Source organism: Schistocerca cancellata, chromosome 4 (assembly GCF_023864275.1).
Source record: "Schistocerca cancellata isolate TAMUIC-IGC-003103 chromosome 4, iqSchCanc2.1, whole genome shotgun sequence".
Taxonomy (NCBI): domain Eukaryota; kingdom Metazoa; phylum Arthropoda; class Insecta; order Orthoptera; family Acrididae; genus Schistocerca; species Schistocerca cancellata.
Window position 1 is genome coordinate 558,373,956 of NC_064629.1, and position 20,564 is coordinate 558,394,519.

The following is a 20,564-nucleotide window of genomic DNA, read 5'->3' on the forward strand; positions in this document are numbered from 1 at the left end:
TGGATGCTACTTGTAATTTTCGTTTAGAAAATGGGTCCTGTGGTATACCAAACGGATAGAGGTTTACGCAGGAAAAACGAAGGTACATGAATTACATGGAATGTATTAGCATTTGCGAATAGGAACAGCCTTTAACTGTATGAAGGAATGACGGCAATGAAAATTTGTGGTGGACCAGGACTCGAACCCGCATTTATATGTGAGCGGTCGCCTTAACAACTTTGACTATCCATTCACGACCCACGGCCACATGCAAACTTTCATATGTCTCTTGCATTCATGTATGCACGTCCGAAGGAACGTTGCATCGTTATTGTTAACAACACAGGCACTGCAGTATTGTACACCACTGGCCAATAAAATTGCTACACCACGAAGATGACGTGTTACAGACGCGAAATTTAACCGACAGGAAGAAGATGCTGTGATATGCAAATGATTAGCTTTCCAGAGCATTCACACAAGGTCGGCGCCGGTGGCGACACCTACAATGTGCTGTCATGAGGAAAGTTTCCAACCGTTTTCTCATACACAAACAGCAGTTGGCCGGCGTTGCCTGGTGAAACGTTGTTGTGATGCCTCGTGTGAGGAGGAGAAATGAGTACCATCATGTTTCCGACTTTGATACAGTTCGGATTGTAGCCTATCGCGATTGCGGTTTATCGTATCGCGCCATTGCTGCTCGCGTTGGTCGAGATCCAATGACTGTTAGCAGACTATGGAATCGATGGGTTCAGGAGGGTAATACGGAACGCCGTGCTGGATCCCAACGGCCTCATATCACTAGCAGTCGAGATGACAGGCATCTTATCCGCATGGCTGTAACGGATCATGCAGCCTCGTTTATATCCCTGAGTCAACAGATGGGGACGTTTGCAAGATAACAACCATCTGCACGAACAGTTCGACGACGTTCGCAGCAGCATGGACTATCAGCTCGGAGACCATGGCTGCGGTTACACTTGACGCTGCATCACAGACAGGAGCGCCTGCGATGGTGTACTCAACGACGAACCTGGGTGCACGAATGGCAAAACGTCATTTTTTCGGATGAATCCAGGTTCTGTTTACAGCATCATGACGGTCGCATCTGTGTTTGGCGACATCGCGGTGAACGCACATATTCGTCATCGCCATACTGGCGTATCACTCGGCGTGATGGTATGGGATGCCATTGGTTACACGTCTCGGTGACCTCTTGTTCGCATTGACGGCACTTTGAACAGTGGACGTTACATTTCAGATGTGTTACGACTGTTACGACACGTGGCTCTACCCTTCATTCGATCCCTGCGAAACCCTACATTTCAGCAGGATAATGCACGACCGCATGTAGCAGGTCCTGTACGGGCCTTTCTGGATGCTGAAAATGTTCGACTGCTGCCCTGGCCAGCACATGCTCCAGATCTCTCACCAACTGAAAACGTCTGCTCAATGGTGGCCGAGCAACTGGCTCGTCACAATACGTCAGTCACTACTCTTGATGAACTGTGGTATCGTGAAGAAGCTGCATGGGCATCTGTACATGTACACGCCATCGAAGCTCTGTTTCAGTCAATGCTGAGGCGTATCATGGCCGTTATTACGGCCAGAGGTGGTTGTTCTAGGTACTGATTTCTCAGGATGTATGCACCCAAATTGCGTGAAAATGTAATCACATGTCAGTTCTAATATAATTTATTTGTCCAATGAATACCCGTTTATCATCTGCATTTCTTCTTGGTGCAGCAGTTTTAATGGCCAGTAGTGAATTTGTCCTCCGATACCAGGCAGCGACTTTCAGTTAAAATGTCCCTTTCTGTATGAGAATTACATATGTGTACGACTGCAGGTTGGGCGGCAGAACGACGAGATATGGAAGTTTGGGTCCGGCTGTGAGTCGTGCACGGACAAAGTGGTTAAGACGACCTCTCGAGTAAAGCGAGAAATCCAGGCTCGAGTCCTGGTCCAGCACAAATTTTCATTGGCGTCATTCCCTTGCACGGATGATAGTTGTTCCTATTCGCAACTGCGAATACATTTCATGTATTTCATAACGGTTGTAGTCACCGCATTGCATCGTTCTTCTTAACAACACAGGCACTGCAATATCGTAAAAACGATGGGGTCTTTCATTTCAGCATGGTTTTATTTGTTCTGTATTTTGTACAGAGCGAGATAAATGCTAGTGATAACAAATAAAGAACACATAATGTGCGCGACGTCCAGCACCTTGTAAGGTTGTTGTTGTAACACACGTACCGGAATGTGAACACAAGCATAAACAATCAGCTTCCTGGGATGTCCAAGGTTTCTGTTGTTCACCGCATACACGATTACCTTGAAATAGGAATCTAATGGACCTAAATCCGACGAACGTGCTGGCCACTCGTATCCAGGTAAGCCCGGACAGCTAGCCCATAATGAGGTGATGCAGTACCATGCTGAAAGGACGTTAGAAATGTCCCTTCTTCAGATATTAGCACATCTTCGTATAACTACTGAACATAACGGACAGTTGCTTATGTATTCTGGAAGATGAGGGGCCCACCAAGTCGAAAACCCCAAATTACACGCCAAACTATTACTTTCGATGTGCCAACAATCTTCCGTGGATCCATACACTTATGGTTGGTATCTGACGAGTATCGGTGATTCTGTTTATTTACCTCTCTCTTGACATTTAAAGTAGCTCAGCCATAAACACTACATCACAAGGAAAACGATGGTTCTTGTGTAGCTCGAATGTCACCCATTCTGCAAACTGAAACCGACAGTCCGGTTTGTCCGAGGGATGTTATAACATTTGCAATTTTTAAGGGTGCCATTTATGTGTGGCCAAAATTCTCTTTTAGATGTACAGCTGACCTAAATGTCCTGCGAGATAGATCGAGTACCGTGCTCTGACTCTTACTGAACGATACTGGAACAGCTGTTGATCCGAGATGTTTCAGCATCGCACTGTGGGTACTGGGTGGTCTATCTGGTTAGCGTTAATTGAAATCCTCTGCTATAACACTGGTCGTCCCATCTCCTAACATCAGGACGTTCTCAGTAAGTTCGCTTTCTGTTAACACTATCAGCTTTTACGTCAGGGAAAACATTAGTCTTAACTCCAGACTGATAAAATCTATATTCAAATGTAAGATATATCTGTGTGCTGTGTGATATACCACATGACACACTTTCCATTTGAAAATTGTGAGTTCCACCCAAGATGGCGGCCTTCAAAATGGCCGCCAAGTTGGTAACACAGCCTCACAGGTGTTTCCCTCTTTCCCACCCCACACTAATATACTTTACACTTATTTTAATCAACTTGTTTATGCTTTGGAATGCCTATGATATGTACTCACATGTTTTCTTATACACTGAAACGTCCTAAGTGCTCCGCTGAGTCCAACTCAATTACCAATGAAAATACTAAATTCTGTGTATGGAGGAAACTGTTTGACATGTGTTTCGCAACTGTTTTTATTTCTTCTAGACACAGTCTCAAGACATGCTTTTAAAAGTAACCTGTTTCAGGTGTACGCTAATCATCTTCAGAAATAGTAAGTTTTACACAGCATTTGACAAACAGTGTCGCGAAAACGCATGTCAAGGAGACCCTCTTCACAAAATGTTTCCTAAGACTTGTAATTTCTGGATACAACCAAAGTATGGCTGAAACTCACGATTAAAATCATATTCTGTGATTGTGCCTAGAAGAAAGAAAAATAAGTGTTTACCTACAACTATTAGTGGCACTACTTCTACGACGTCCTGTTAACACGTGCAGCGCAAAAGATGATACCATAATGTAGTATGCCCCAAACTTTTTGGGTCGAAATACGCAGGTGGTAGACGACTATGAACCGAGTACTCTGAAGTAAGGAAATGTAGTTTCTTATTTACGCAAACAACCTACGCCTTATAATCTCGTAGCATCTGTGTAAATGGTCGACAGTTAGTTTCTATGCAAGCATTACAATAGCGCAGAAAAGACTTTATCTGTCGTACAGTAAGACAGGCAGCTGAGACCCTAACAACCAGCTCCGCTTCAGTTTCTACTGCAGGTTCCATATACCAGCGATTTCATGTAATACCATAAAAAAAAAATCCCACCATGAACATATCAAAGACGATTGTTTGTTGTTTTTCTAAGTACTGCCATCAACGATGCAGAAACGAAAGTAGTTTAGAAACACTCGCGTCACACATGTTGATCATTCGAAATCTCGTACTACCAGAAGTATTCATTTTCGGCCATTGAGTTCTGCTCTCAAAATACTTAATTTTGGATCCTCTGCTTTGACTCTGAAGATTTGTGTTTCCTTGTATTCAGAAATCACATGTAGATTTCATTGGTTTAAATCTAATAGGTATTTCCTGTGTGCGTCTTTGGATCTTCGAGAGATAGTGATTTATTTTAAAGAAAGTTTATAATATCGAGACAGCACCGTGGGTTCCGTTCCCGTTACTGCTTAGGATTTTTCCTTCGTGAGAAACTTGAATGGGTTGCACTCAGTCTCTTAATTCCAACTGAGGAAAGATTTGAATGAGAAGTAGCGGATCCAAGTTCTGCGAAACTGACAACGGTCGCAAGACCAGTGTGCTGACTCTATGCCACTCTGTACCACATCCGACTGACGCTATTGGCAGAGAGTGACACAGCGGGTCGTCAGTATTAAATGACCCGTCAAGGCCAGTATGTGGGGCTGGTTATCTGACTTTTACCCGACATATAAGATGAAGTATACGGTACCAGATGTCTACGAACAGGTCACGTCATTCTCGTAAATTACGAGCCAGCGATTTGTGGGCGCGGGTCGGGCGCCTAATAGCTACCCGTATGTGATCTATCGGGTTCATATCAGGCAAATTTGATAGCCAAAAAGTCAATGTTCATCAAACCACTGTTGCACGATTCTGGCTTTGTGACACGCACAGTTATCTTCTTGGAAAGCGTTTCACTGTCGGGGAAGACATTCAAGCATGGAGGGACGCAGGTGGTTCGTAATAATGTTCATGTGGTCCACAGCGCTCATGGTACCTCCTGTTACTACCACAGATCCCAAGGAATCCCAGATGAATGTCCCCTATCGCGTGCTACTGCTCTGCAAGGCTGCGTCAGTGGTGCGCTGGATATTTCGAGCAGCTATTCGCCTGGTTGACCGTCTGCCAGGACACGACCGTCGACTTGGTGTAACAAGAAACATGATTCGTCTTATCAGTTGACACATGTCCATTGATCAATTAAGTCTCGATTATCTCGTGCCTACTGCAGTCGTAATTGACGCTGTCGTTGGGTCAACATGGATATACGGAGACGTCACGTGCATCGGAACTCCGTGTTCAATGAACGCTGAACGGTGTGCTCCTAAACACTGCCTTGAGTCTGCACCACCACCGTACTCTGTCGTCAGATTTGAGGTGGATCGCGTCTATCCTGCTTTATAGAGAGGGCGAGCCTCCGACCTCCACGTTCTGCGGTGTGGGGTAGACGTCCAACACTTCGTCGCTTACTCAGATTCCACCGTCCTTCAGTCACTTACCATAGATGTTCACGACAGCAGCACCCCAACAGCCGACCAATGTCGCCGTTCCCAAGATTCTTGTTCCTAGGCGCTGAACAATAACAATTTGACGTCTGTCAAGATCGCTTATGTCTGGATATCCCCATCTGCAGACGATATCAGCTCTAGAATAATCATTCTACCATTCATCTCCGCTCCACTTATATTCTTTCCTTACCACGTCACGTACCTGCAATGCTACCAGGCGGTATTCAGTCTCGTGGTGGGCAGTGGTGAGTACTATATTTAATGCGATTAATCGGAAAATTTATGACAGTTCAGGGTACTTATTACAGTGTTGAATTTTGTATCTATTGTTGCTACGTGACATTGGATTGTTGACTTATTGTAGGTAATGTGCAGAGTATAGCGTACAGAAAAGGACCTGTTCAGTGGCGTTCCCGCGTGTAACTTTGTTCGCTTTGATTATCAATTTCGTAATATCGACATCACAGTTGATTGTTTAACAGCTAGATATTACTAATTGTGACCTTTAGAAATGTGTAAAAGAAAGGACACTTCACCAGGTAGAAAAACTGAGATTAAAGCCCTCGTTAATACGAAAATGTATTCCAATCGGGAAATTTCACGAAGGTTGGAAATGTCAGAAGCTAGCGTAGGGCACATAATGAAGAAAATCGATTCAGGTGAGAAATTGAGCCCCAGAAGGAAGAATAAATGTGACAGAAGACCAATTTTCATCCGAAGTTCAGAAAGATTTCGCAAAAGAATTTGCCTAGAAAACAGATTCGCAACAACGAAACAGATAAAATCTCAACTGGAAGAGGGTAATATGAATGAATCTGAACGCACTGTTCGCAGAAAGTTGAAGGATATTGATTTCAACGCCTGTCGACCTGCTAGAAAACCAAAGTTAACAGCCATAAGAAAGAAAAGCGTCTGAAGTGGGCTAAACAGTGGTGTCATACGGATGCGGATTTCTGGAGATCGGTAATTTAACTCTAAAATTATTATTTACGACATGGTATAACCTAGGTACATTTATTCATAGTATATTAATAATGTTTTTTAATTTTTACAGATATGCTTCAGCGATGAAGGCACGTTTGAAATTTTAACTAACAAATCTCACTATGTGCGCTGTCGAACAGGAGGAAAATTTCATTCCGACTGCACTATTCAGACCGTCACGCAACTAAGCTGATGATTTGGTCTGTCACCTATGGCAAGGGTACAGGACGTCTTTACGTGGTTAAAGGCATAATGAGGTAAGACCAGTACAAGGAAGTTCTGCAAAAGCGGTTAATACCACAGCTCAGAGAATGGTTCCCCAATGGGGAACCATTTATTTTTATGCAGGATGGAGCTCCCTGTCACACAGCCACGTCAGTTAAACCCTTTCTGAAGGAACAAAATATGCCTCTGTTAGATTGGCCAGGTAATATAGCTCTGAGCACTATGGGACTTAACTTCTGAGGTCATCAGTCCCCTAGAACTTAGAACTACTTAAACCTAACTAACCTAAGGACATCACACACATCCATGCCCGAGGCAGGATTCAAACCTGGGACCGTAGCGGTCGAGCGGTTCCAGACGGTAGCGCCTAGAGCCGCTCGGCCACTGGCCAGGTAATAGTACCGACATAAATCCCACAGAAAATGTATGGTAACTAATGAAGAGGGACGTGGCAAAAGATGTCATCACAACAAAAAGACAGCTCTTAGAGAGGATCATCCATGTGTGTTATCATCATCCACAAATGCAGGACACAGCACAGTCGTGCATCGATAGCATGCCACGTCGTATTAAGGCTCTCGTAGCTGCGAAAGGTGGCTCAACAAGATATTAAAACTAATGTTTTCAGTTTCACAATATTTTAATTTTTGTTGTAATTACTGAAATAAAATATTTTCAACAGATTCTACGATTTATTTATTTGTTATATCGCCTTAGTTATGAAGTAGACTACACACAATCATTTTTCGAAATTTATGTATTAAAAAAACAAATTTCGTTAGACAGAAATAAAAACTTTCTTAAAAACCGTAGTGCGTCTAATAAATTGGCCAGGGACTGTAGATACTTATGCAGCTGTAGATGGTAGGAGATATTCGATCTCAAAGTATTGCTGGACCATCACCATGTATGAGCGTAGACGAAGCGTGGTGGGGAAGTAAGAATGAATTGGACGTCGACTTTGGTGAGGGAGAATTGAAACTTGTGAGTTAAAAATGTGCTGGCAGAGGAATGTCGTGGGACGGTGAAGGGAAAAGAAATATCTTTTAATGCTGGAAAACCTACCTCAAAAAACCGTAAGGGGCTGATCGAAAAATTTGTTTTCCTGTTTGCATCGAAAGCAGCTGACGACAACTCGTACTACAGTGAAATCGTGTCAATTGAAGACGAACTAGGGGAAGATGTGATTACTACTTGCAGTACATAAAAATACATTTGTTCTTTAGTTTAATTAAAATTTTCATCCAGACGATTAGTCATTGCTTTTAAACGTCTCCCTTAACTGCATTAACAAACTAGCTTCTATATTTTGAACGCAGAAGTTGGGGGTCCATGTTACAAAATGTCAGAAACCACGTATGTCTGCCTGCATCATTTTTCCTTTGAAATATGACCTTATGCTGATCCAGTCCAGCCTTATTTCATAAAAAAACAGTTCCTGTCCGTATGAAAGACGATGGTCAAAGCTGATGTAGAGAAACGGTGGTGACCGTAAATCACTGTGGCAGAATCAGGTCATGAAAAAAAAAATCTCCCTTGCAGCCCTCGAGCCTCAGAAGAACGATGGAAATTCAATACATACAAAATGTATAGCATATTTTCTGCTGTCTTTTCTTGTCGGTCGCGAGTCAATGCTTAAATCTTGTTCCGTCTTTTCTGCAATACTTTAGATATTTCTATTGTCCGCTGCTTCTGCCACCAAACTTCGTTAATTCCTACATATCTAACTTCAACTTACACATTCCCCATTTTAAATTTTCTAGCCATCCTCCGATCCGTAGAACACCTGTTTTGTTTCTGCTGATGACGACATCTTCCCGACTAGTCCGCGCCCGGAGATCCGAATGGGGGACTGTTTTTTTACCTCCGGAATATTTTACCCAAGAGTATGCCGTCATCATTCAACCATCCACTAGAGGTGCATGCCCCAAGAAAAAATTATGGCTGTAGTTTCTCCTTGTTTTAAGCTATTCACAATACCAGCACAGCAAGACCGTTATCGTTGATGTCACAAGACCAGCTCAGTCAATAATCCAAGCTGTTGCCCCTGGAACTACTGAAAGGGCTGCTGTCCCTGTTCAGGAACCACGTGTTTGTCTGACCTCTCTACACATACCCCTCCATTGTTGTTGCATTTACGGCACAGCTATCTGTATCGCCGAGGCGCGCAAGCCATCCCACCAGAGGCAAGGTCCACGGTTCATCCGGGATGGAGGTCTTCACATATCCAGTACATCCGTCAATAAAGATATCAAGTTTATGCCTAAAACATGAATGTGGCCTCTCAAATTAAAGGCCTCCAAGCTATTTCAGCATGTAAATTGTTACATACCTGTAGAAAACACTTATAGCACTCTACGCAGGTAGTTGGCACTTCATCCTAGGTTTAAATCAGAGCATGAACAAAGCAAACGATAACAAGCACAGTTTTAGTGGGAAGAAGGTAACAACACTCACACATTGTTCATGTCAAGTGTCACAGTGGTATTTTCCGTTTAAAATGTCCATCAGAATAAGCAAAGGGTATAACTTACAATATTTCTGTGTCTAAAATGTACATCAAACCTGTTTAGAAGTTTTTCAGTAATGAGTCAGCTCACCAACCGTCATTTTAGGGAACAACAAGAGAATGCATTACGTTCTAGTCTAGAAAAACATAATGAATTATATTGACAGGATACTGTTGCTTTTTATTACATTTTATCAGGCTAATACTGCTTTTTATTTCATTTGATCTAGGCATACTCGAAGTTACGTACAAAAACAAACATTTTGGGAAAGCTGTGATATTTACCGATCATAACTAGTGTCCTGGCTGTCGGTAAAGCATTTAAAGAATATATTTCCTCTCCATTTCATAATCACCTACTAAAACTAAAACTGAAAACTAAGTACTCCCTCCGAACAGGCCTTGGGAGACCCAACGGTACTGACCGACCGCCGTGTCACCCTCAGACATTGGTGTCACCGGATGCGGATATGGAGGGACATCTGACCAGCACACCGCTCTCCCTGCCGTCTGAATGGACGACGGTTTTACCTATGAAAAATATTTTATCTAAGAGGATGCCATCAATGTTAATCTATTCAGTGGAGTTGGACACTCTCGGGAAAAGAAATTACACTGTAATTTCCCCTTGCTTTCAGCTGTTTACAGTACCAATAAAACAAGACCATGTACGCCGATGTTACAGGGCCATATCAGTCAATCATTTAACGCCTGCAACCGCTGTAAAGGATACTGCCCCTTTTCAGGAACCACATGTTTGTCTTGTGTCTTCATAAGTACCTCTCCACTGCGTTTGCACCTACAGTACGACTAACCGTATCATTGAAGCACACAAGCCATCCCACTTCGTCAAGGTCCATGGTTCTGCGAGGGGGAGGGGGGCTCCTTGATAACTTGATAATCACAGGTGTTATTTAATTTAATAGGGGAAAGAAGAAAATATAAAAGGCAGGCGAAGAGGAATACAGTCTAAAAAATAAGCATGACAGAAATTGCAAAATAACTAAGTTGAAATGGGTAGAGGGTAAATGCAAGGCTGTGGGAGCATGTATAACTAAGGGCAAATGCAAGGCTATAGGAGCATGTATAACTAAGGGAAGGACAGACTCCGCATATGGGAAAGTAAGAGAGGTCTTTGGAGAAAAGAGAGGCAGGTGTATCAATATCAAGAGCTCAGATGGAAAACCAGTACCAGTATCAAGCAAAGAAGCGAATAATTGAAAGATGCAAGGAATATTTAGAGGAGTTTTAAAAGGTAAACTCGTTTGAAGACAGTATTATAGACAGAGAAGGGGAAGTGGACAAAGATGAGATAGGAGGAATGGTACTGCGAGAAGATTTTAACATAGCTCTGAAGGACCTAGGTCGAAGCAATGCCCGTGGAGTAGATGGCATTCGATCAGAACTACTGATAACTTTGGTAGAGCAAGCCATGACAAAATTACTCCACCTGATGTGGAAGACGTATGAGGTAGGTGAAATACCCCCAGTCTTCAAGAAAAATGTAATAATTCCAAAGAAAGCAAGTGATCACAGGTGTATTAACGAGCTATTAGTTTAATAAGTCATGGTTGTAAAATACTGACACGAATTAGTTACAGAAGATTAGAAAAGTTGGTAGAACCTGATTTTGAGTAAGATCAGTTTGGATTCTAAAGAAATGTAGGAACACCTGATGTAATACTTACCATAAGGCGTATCACAGGAGATAGGTTAAAGAAAGGCAAACCCACGTTTATAGTAGTTTTAGACTTAGAGAAAGCCTTTCACTCAACCCCTTTCATCTCTCTCTCTCTCTCTCTCTCCGCATGTGTGTGTGTGTGTGTGTGTGTGTGTGTGTGTGTGTGTGTGTGTGTGTGTGTGTGTCTATGGAAGCTTGCCCATCTCCGTCTTTGGTATATATGTATTCCGTGCATTATGAAGTCTTCTTGCGTATTACGAAAATATGTAGTTACATTGCTATAATGATTATGTCAAAACGTCTTCTTCCCTAACTGTAATGGTATTTAGTCAGTTCGATTGTATTTGGTTGTGCTCTGTGCTCACGTCTCATGTTTTAGAGCATTATAATTATATTTAAGTATTATTTAGTAGGTGATTGGCAACGGCCTTGATGCAGTGGTAACATCGGTTCCCGCCGGACCACCGAAGTTACGCGCTGTTGGGCTCGTCTGTCACTTGGATGGATGACCATCGCAGTTGGCAAGTGGGGTGCACTCAGTCCTTATGAGGCAAACTGAGGAGCTACTTGATTGAGAAGAGAGGGCTTCGGTCACGAAAACTGACAACGGCAGGCAGGTATGCTGGCCACATGCTCCTCCATATCCGCATCTGGTGACGCCAATGAGGGTGACACGGCGGTCGGGCAGTACCGTTGAGTCTTGCGAGGCCTGTTCGGAGGGAGTTTTTAGTTTTCAGTTTTAGTTTTAGTAGGTGATTATGAAATGGAGAGGAAATATACTCTTTAAATGCTTTAGACAGTCTGAACACTGTAGGTAATTGTCCGAAAGAACAGATACCATCGGTGACCATGCAGCTCATTTGAAAGAAATTACAATGAAATCAATACCCCTAGCTACATACAGGCATTGATATAAGTCAACAGGGACAGTTGAAAACGTGTGTCCCAACCGGGACTCGAACCCGGGATCTCCTGCTTACATGGCAGACGCTCTATCCATCTGAGCCACTGAGGACACAGAGGACAGTGCGACTGCAGGGGCTTATCTCTGGCACGCCCCCCGTGAGACCCACATTCCCAACTTATTGTCCCACACTATATTCATAGTGCCCCTGCCCATTATACTCATTACTCGTGGCTTGTTGCCGATTCCCATAAGAGTTCGGGCACAGTTTGAGCATCTGCACAGAAGAAGATGGTCAAATGGCCGGTGAGCCTTACCTCATATATGGTACCTGTTCTTTCGGAATGTCCGTTGAATTTTTGTTACATCATAAATGACAAAAACTTGGAATTGTCGTCTCAAGAAAATACCTCGGGTTTATGATCAGGAACAATGTAAACTGTTAGTGTGACAGGACCGTGTTTTGGCTATTCGGTGGAAATGGGAACAAGTTATCGTAGCTCCGGCAACAATGTACGGTGTGTAAGGTCAGCATCAAACGAAGCCTGCTCCTGCAACACGAGATAGTATAAAAGACAGTACGGGAACTGAGAGAAGGACAAGGATTTTGCTACTGCATTGTGGTGCATCCCCAAAGTACATAAAGATACTGCAGTCCAAAGCAGATCCGCGTCCCTCAGGACCCATTCACGTCTATCACCCCAACATGCTATCGTCATTATTCTGTAGCATCCAACAGAGAAAAGTTACGAACTACAAAAACTCCATTAACTTCATCCGATAGAGAACTCCATAAGACTTTTATTGCATCTCTCTCCTCCCATATATGGAAAACCAATACTGTCTGCGTGCCGGCATTGAGCACATTGGACGATTCTATTAAATATACAGGTATTGATCCATTGCTCAGACCAGTGTAAAGTTGCATCGCCTGTACTGTAGGAAGATGGCCGTATCTCACAACTATACTATAAGTCGCAAGAGACGCTCCTTGTGACCCTGTGTCATTGTTTGAAAAATTAGTTTCTGCTGTAACACTCTTTGTACACTGACATATATTTTTTTTCAACGATTTCGAGGTCTGAGTCAGGTTCTAAACTGACATTAACACGTTCTGATCCATTACTTCTCACAGAAAACTAGACGTCACATGGTGTAAGTCAAGTTGTTACTGCTGCTACCATAACACATCACACACAATGGATGATTTTAAATAAAAGACAGTTGCAACACAAGGAAACTGGAAGTTTGGCGGCGTTGTGGAGTATTTCCAAACTGCTGTCTGAAGGTGACTGACGACCTCTACATTTAAACTTATCTGTCACAGTGATGGAATAGCTGATGGTTCTGAGTTCCATTTCGACTGATTCCTCATATTGCAGTCATGTACGCGATCACTGTTTCAGTGTTAGCCATCCCCAGAAGGTGTTGCCCCTTCACCAAACCTCTTTCTCCATCACAAACAAGTGATGTCAGTCAATCATTATGTGGTAACCAACAGCGTATGGGATGGAAAAAGACACTGTCGACATACTGTAATAATAAGCATCACAGTTGATAGTGCAAACAGTTTTAGTATTTTACAGTAATTTCAACATCGACCAATGATGCGACAGCATGCTTCCAAATTTCAGTATCATTGCTAAACTGCCCCTTCTCTACTTCACGAGTGTCATTGCGAATGTAGGTAGATGACTATACAGTATGTCCATTCTTCGTTAATTCTCAAACATATACATGATCAAAGTATACCAGACAGTGTTGTACATATTTCTAGCTCCTCGAGCATGGTGTTTAATTTAAGATCTATCTCAATGTCGGTGGGAGTCACAAGGCATTCTCGCAGTCTTAGGATAAAATTAGAGACTGAAAGAGCCCCTCGCACTGTCTTTGGCCAACTCACCCTGCAGCACGGTTACCGATTTAATCTGCAGCTGACCAGAAGTATACCGCTACAGTCCACATCTTGTGAATGAATGGAGATTGCCGAGTCCTCGTCCATCCAAGTGCACAAGATTTCTTCAGATGCGCCCATGTCGAGGAGGTAAGCACTCCTTATCGGTGTATAATAACAGCTTTGAAAGTGTTGTGATGTAATAGCAGACGGTTAAGAAGAAAAAGAAATGGGTGATTTTTATGCATGATGGAGCTCCAGACAGGATGGAGTTCAAAGAATTTTACGTAAATCAACTACACTATCAATTTTAAAGTATTGTTCTAGTGTGTGGGATCAGTACCAGGAGAGTATTGGTAAGAGAGAACATAAACACACGCACTCCTAGGGCAACAAGGTTCTGCACTTAAAACTGGCTATATTGTTAGATCGCACGAGTTTCCGACCTATCAGTCATGTGGAATGCGTCGCTGTTAATATTCCAATGTAATAAATATATTTCCAGCACATGACATACACCCTTCTTGCAGATTTCTCTACGATAAACTATGGTAACAAACTGTAAAATGAAAAAAACTACTTTCTTAAAACATCGGCTCTGTGCGATACTTGCACAATATAGCTTTCCAGAGATGTATAGCGTCAACTGTTTAGATCCGATCATGTATCAGAAATTATACTATACCCACATCAGCCCTATATAAAATGATCTTTAGTAACGGAGAATACCTCTTACAAGGAAACAGATAAACACATAGCAGTCCGCAGCTCGTGGTCGTTCTCGCTTCCCACGCCCGGGTTCCCGGGTTCGATTCCCGGCGGGGTCAGGGATTTTCTCTGCCTCGTGATGACTGGGTGTTGTGTGATGTCCTTAGGTTGGTTAGGTTTAAGTAGTTCTAAGTTCTAGGTGACTGATGACCATAGATGTTAAGTCCCATAGTGCTCAGAGCCATTTGAACCATTTGAAACACATAGCAACGGCATCCGACATGTGAAATTATACATCATGCCACCACTAACTCTGTAAACAGCATACCTGTCAAGCAGATGTATACATTGGGATTGCAGTGTCTCACAAACACCTATCGCTAACTTAGAATCAGCTCAAATTTATACCCAAGATTTGACAGGGGAATGGAGTACATCACATAAATCTTCGTTTGTTTAGAGGAATGTATCAAAACAGGATGGTCACGTTTCATCACACATGAGATGGAAGTCCTCTGATGACCGAGTGGTTTCCTGTTAACGATCGCAAGTAGACAGAACATACAGTAGACATACAGAACACGTGGTTGTATGCGAGTCGAACGCAGGCAGTCACGCAACTGATGCATCCTGAGAGGACAGCGGAAAAAAAATTGGGCAAATGGCCTGCAGCAACATCTCCCTCTCTAGAATGGATCATCATCTGCCATTAAATCGTACCTCGTTACAGCTCCATCTCCATCGATCACCCTGTCCACTCTCTGTTATCCTTTAACGCAGATAAATGTAAATTTAGAGGCAGATGGTTCTCTGTTTTCCTGAAAAGCGTCAGATATAGTAATCACCACGCGTGTGTCACTGTTACCTCAATAGACGTACAGTAGAATGATGCCTCGACGGAAAAGAGAGTGACTGTTTCCCTGGTTCCCTTCACTGCCATGTCGATGTTTTCTCGGATTCAATAATTGTTCTGGGCCATCCAGAAGACACGCAAGTACTTCCTCAATATCCCTGCATTTCAGTGTATTTCCCCTCAATTTATACATATTTTCCGTCAGTTTTCGCAATTCTATCGATTTTTTATGTCACTTCTACCCACGTGATCATGACATTACCGCTCGTTCCGTGCTCTAAAATTGCTTGTAAATGTAGTACAGCTGCCAACACCTAGCGCAAACGCACTATTTTTCTGATCGTCAGGCGTAGTATAGCATGCAGTCACCTCCACCTACATATTCCACATTTACAGTGTATTTGCTCTGTTTTCTGTACGTCTATGTATGTGCATGTGGAGCCTCTACAGACTGGTTCGAGCAAGATGGGGGGCAAGTTCTCTACGGAAAGTTCTGAGTGCAATGTGATGTAGTCATTGTTCAGGTGTTCAAAGAGAAGTTGAAGCAGACCATCCATCTCTGGTGTGATGCTGTTCCTCATCTGACATCGTGGCATTAGGACATCTCCAGACCAGTAGCTGTAGGACACCGAAAATTCCAGCCATGCTACAGACACATCTCGTGGCGATGCATCAGCCTTCCTGGGCAGATAAACATGTGTGCACGGCCAATGAGTCTCGCATATCCCATTAGGATCCCTAGGAACAATGCACGCTGTGCTATTCTGGGAAGCATTGCAACAGATTTCTGTAGCGCGTTCAGAGGGGAGACTTGCCTCTTATTTACATAGACCTGGGACGTCAATATAACATTGAGAACTTTTTAATCGTGTCTGTGAGGGTGCGCCGCTATGCAAACACCTCTCGGTGCTGGACCGGTAGATACGACTCAGCCACAGTGGTTAGGTGAACACATGCGCATCCAGAGGGTGACTTGGCTCTTATTTACATAGACATGTGATGTCAGTATAACACTTGAAGAGCTCTAACTGTATACCCAAAAATAGATGTGACTTTCACCTGCTGGCTGCAGGTGGCAGCGGCGTGAGAGTGATGTCTCACGCCCTTGCATTAATCTCTCCGGCACTGGCTTGCGTCTGGCTGGCCCTGCAAAGCGCATGTGTGGTGTCAGGGGTGTCGGCATGTGCATGTGTCGGAACAGTTCGCTGATACGTCACGGTTGATGATAGTTCAGAAGTGTTTTTTATGTACACTGAGTGTTTGTGCACTGCATTATTTTCGGCTGTTTAAGCGTTGTGAGCGTGTTTGCAGAGCCTTTTACATTAATTATTTTGACAATTTACCAGTTGTTTTTGTGTCTACATATCAGTGTACTGCATTATTTCGGTCATTTATGAGTAGTTTGCAGGTCTGTAGGATGTGTATTGTGACCCCAAGCACGCCAGAGCGAGTGTTTTGTGTCAGTGTAATAAATGAAGTATGTGAAATTCGTCCCTAAATAAATTGTCCCAAAATAAATAAAGTACACTCCTTCCTCTCTCCAGCAGCCCAGATCAGGCTGAGTCCTTTTCCTGCCATTTTTCCCCAGACCACCATGGTATGATAGTGCCCTTTGGTGGCAGTGCTGTGTACTAGGTCAGTTGGACTCTGGACCTCATGGTAGACACACTGGATGGGGCTTCTGCCTCAAACTGTTTTTAATAAACACTGCATGCAAAATAAAGACTTACATCCACCCTATCAAGCAGCCCAGCACAGACTGTCCTTTAACCGGCAGTTCCAAGGAAGAGGTGGTGGTTGGATGACTTAGGTTAGTGGAGGTAGCCCAAGTAACATATTTTCCCTCCATTTTCTTAGGTTAGTGGAAGTGATCTTTTTTCTGCCAAAATTTGAACTTCCCGCCATTTTCTGGGAGAGAGGGGGAAGTGAGGGGGAGGGAGGGGAAGGGGTTAGATTAGTGGAGGTACCCCAGTTGACCTACTTTCCCGCCGAAATTTGAACTTCATCTCATGACGTCATTGCGATGTTGCCATATCTATTGCCGCCATGTTGGATGCGTCATTTTAAATAAATTTTGCAACAATGCATCCTGGGATGGCGCCCTTGTTGTTCCACTACTTACAGGATGTGTTCAATCTTTGCATTTTTGACACATTGATCTCTGCTAGGGACACTTTCAACCAAGTCTAATGGTTCAATTGGCTCTGAGCACTATGGGACTTAACAGCTGAGGGCATCAGTCACCTAGAACTTACAACTGCTTAAACCTAACTAACCTAAGGACATCACACACATCCATGCCCGAGAGGGGATTCGAACCTGCGACCGTAGTGGTCGTGTGGTTCAACCAAGTCTCTGAATGTCTATTGCAGCAGCCCATTCTTCCTCAAGAGCCTAAACCAGAGAAGGAAATGATGTTGAACGCTGGGGTCTCATTCCAAAGATGTTCTATTGGGTTCAGGTCGGGACTGTGGGCAGATCAGTACATTTATGCAATGTTAACGTTCATAAACCATTGCCTCACGTGTGCTGCTATATGATAGTTTGCACTGTCATGTTGATACAAACAATAATCGTCTCCTAACTGTTCCTCCATTGCAATCAGTAAACAATTCTGTAAAATACGTCCATATCCTTTGGTATTCAGCTTTCACTTAAGTGTAATAAGCAGACAACAACCTAACTACGAGAAACACCCCCATATCATAACACCACCACCTTCGTACTTGACTGTTAACACCACACATGGTGGCAAGTAACGTTCTCCAAACAGTGGCCAAACTCAGCCACTTCCCTCGTATTGCCGTTTTTCAGCACATGCTTGTAGTATGTGTATTTAACATCTCCATATTGGCAAACATTGTAGTTAATTACATCCTATGATTGGTTATTAATTTTAAATGATTGTTACTCTTAATCAATATTTATAATATGTCGGACCAATAATTGTTATGTTAAACGTTAAAAACTGTAGTTTTAGGATGTGTATCGTTTAAGAAACAGTATATTCAACAGCATCATTTGGAAGATCAAAATTATTTAAAAAAATTAAAAGTATACCTGGAATCGAAACTTCGAACTCTAGAATTCTTAATTAAATACTATATCCATTGCATCAACTTTGGACCATAGGAACATACCACTAAACTGATGTGCTTACAGTGTTACCAAATTGCCTTTCTTCTACGTTCATTTTCTACCGAAAATATGCATGGGATGAAATTTTATTATAGATATTTTTGGAACCCATATAAACTCGTGTTGGTGTCCGAGTGCGTGGAGTTTATTTTACCCTGTAAATGAAAGTCTGTATCTTGAACTGGGATATTTATTCAAACAATGAAATTACAGAGTCCGATTTTGTTTCCCTGTTGGAGCTGATGCTTCATCTCTAATGATGTCATCGTTGACGGGACGTAAAACCTTCATTTTCATTACTTTTTGTACCATTTATTTGCTACTACCCTTTAATCTTTTGTAGTACCTTCAGCATTTGTGTGGAGGATAGGACATGGCTTTTACGTGGTCTGAGCTTAACTAAGACTGATTAATGCTCTTATTCAGTCATACGACTTTATGTCCCTATAGCTGCTATTAATCTAAAAAGTAGTATGTGTGGCTTGGTGGTCAAGAGTAAGTCAATAACGTGTGAAACTCCCATGCATGTGTCAAATTTAAGAATCAATATGTGTTTGTATCAGATGTAAGATAAAATTGCGTTACTGTGTGTGTTGGTAATCACCGACATCTTATCATTGCTGTGGGTTGATCGACCACGTATCTCAAACCTGTGCTCTTTGCAACCAACGATGCTCATCATTTTACAATTAATGTGTGGACATTACTAAATACTGTATTTAATGAAGGTTTACATTACTCAAACCTTAAAGTTCGGTGGCGATCACCCACGGACTTTTGGTGAAAAGCGTTGTGGGTTAGTAAAAGGATAAAGGAAGGTTATTATTTAACGTCCTGTCGACATTGAGGTCATTGGAGACAGAATACACAATCGGATTAAAGAAGGATTGAAAAGAAAATCGTCCTTACCCCTTCAAAGGAATCATCACGGCATTCGCCTTAAGGATTTAGGGAAATCGTAGAAAAGCTAAATCGGGATAGCTGGACCGTCCTCCCGCGTGCAAATCTAGTGTCGTGTGACTATGCAGTCGTCATGTTCTTATATTTGATTACTCGTATTTTCATTCCAAATAGACGTCTGTGTCTGGGGCAGTAAGCTCATGGTACAATTTATTACGCAGCAAAAGCTTCTTAAGGGAAGTGTCAGGAATATCAAAATTTTGAACTATCGAATGTCTTAATGAAAATAATAATAATCGTTCAGTATAACACTCTATTATATTTTACAAAGTTTAATAACAGGAAAACAAATCGGAAGATGACACAACTTTAGACACTTTACTGGTCTCATACACATACATATATGGACTGCATCGGCGAGTGAAAATTTGTAGCAAGGCTGGGGATCGAACCCGGGTTCGATAGTCGGCCTTGGTACAAATTTTCAGTCGCTGCTTCAGTCTATATACATAAAAGGCAGAAATGTTTGCTAGCCATGTCAGTAGGAGCCATGCCATCAAATCCATGAAAGGTATTGGTAAAACCATGGGGGACCCAGTTCAAGATGGCTTGGACAGCAAAGATGTCAGTAGGAACCATCCATCAATTCCATGAAACGTATTGGCAAAACCATGGGGGACCCAGCTCAAGATGGCTTGGACAGCAACGATGTCAGTAGGAACCATCCATCAATTCCATGAAACGTATTGGCAAAACCATGGGGGACCCAGTTCAGGATGGCTTGGACAGCAAAGATGTCAGTAGGAACCATCCATCAATTCCATGAAACGTATTGGCAAAACCACGGGGGACCCAGTTCAAGATGGCTTGGACAGCAAAGATGTCAGTAGGAACCATCCATCAAATCCATGAAACGTATTGGCAAAACCATGGGGGACCCAGCTCAAGATGGCTTGGACAGCAACGATGTCAGTAGGAACCATCCATCAATTCCATGAAACGTATTGGCAAAACCATGGGGGACCCAGTTCAGGATGGCTTGGACAGCAACGATGTCAGTAGGAACCATCCATCAATTCCATGAAACGTATTGGCAAAACCATGGGGGACCCAGTTCAGGATGGCTTGGACAGCAAAGATGTCAGTAGGAACCATCCATCAATTCCATGAAACGTATTGGCAAAACCACGGGGGACCCAGTTCAAGATGGCTTGGACAGCAAAGATGTCAGTAGGAACCATCC

General features: G+C 42.8%; 1 protein-coding gene and 1 non-coding gene across 2 annotated transcripts in view; both read right to left on the minus strand.

The window, feature by feature from the left end:
- Positions 1-20,564, minus strand: part of LOC126183744 (lysosomal-associated transmembrane protein 4B-like) — a 159,452-nt gene that overhangs the window by 43,874 nt on the left and 95,014 nt on the right. The gene's annotated exons all lie outside the window — the stretch shown is intronic.
- Trnat-ugu (transfer RNA threonine (anticodon UGU)) lies at positions 11,866-11,940 on the minus strand. Its single transcript has one exon. It is a non-coding gene; the product is annotated as a tRNA-Thr (tRNA).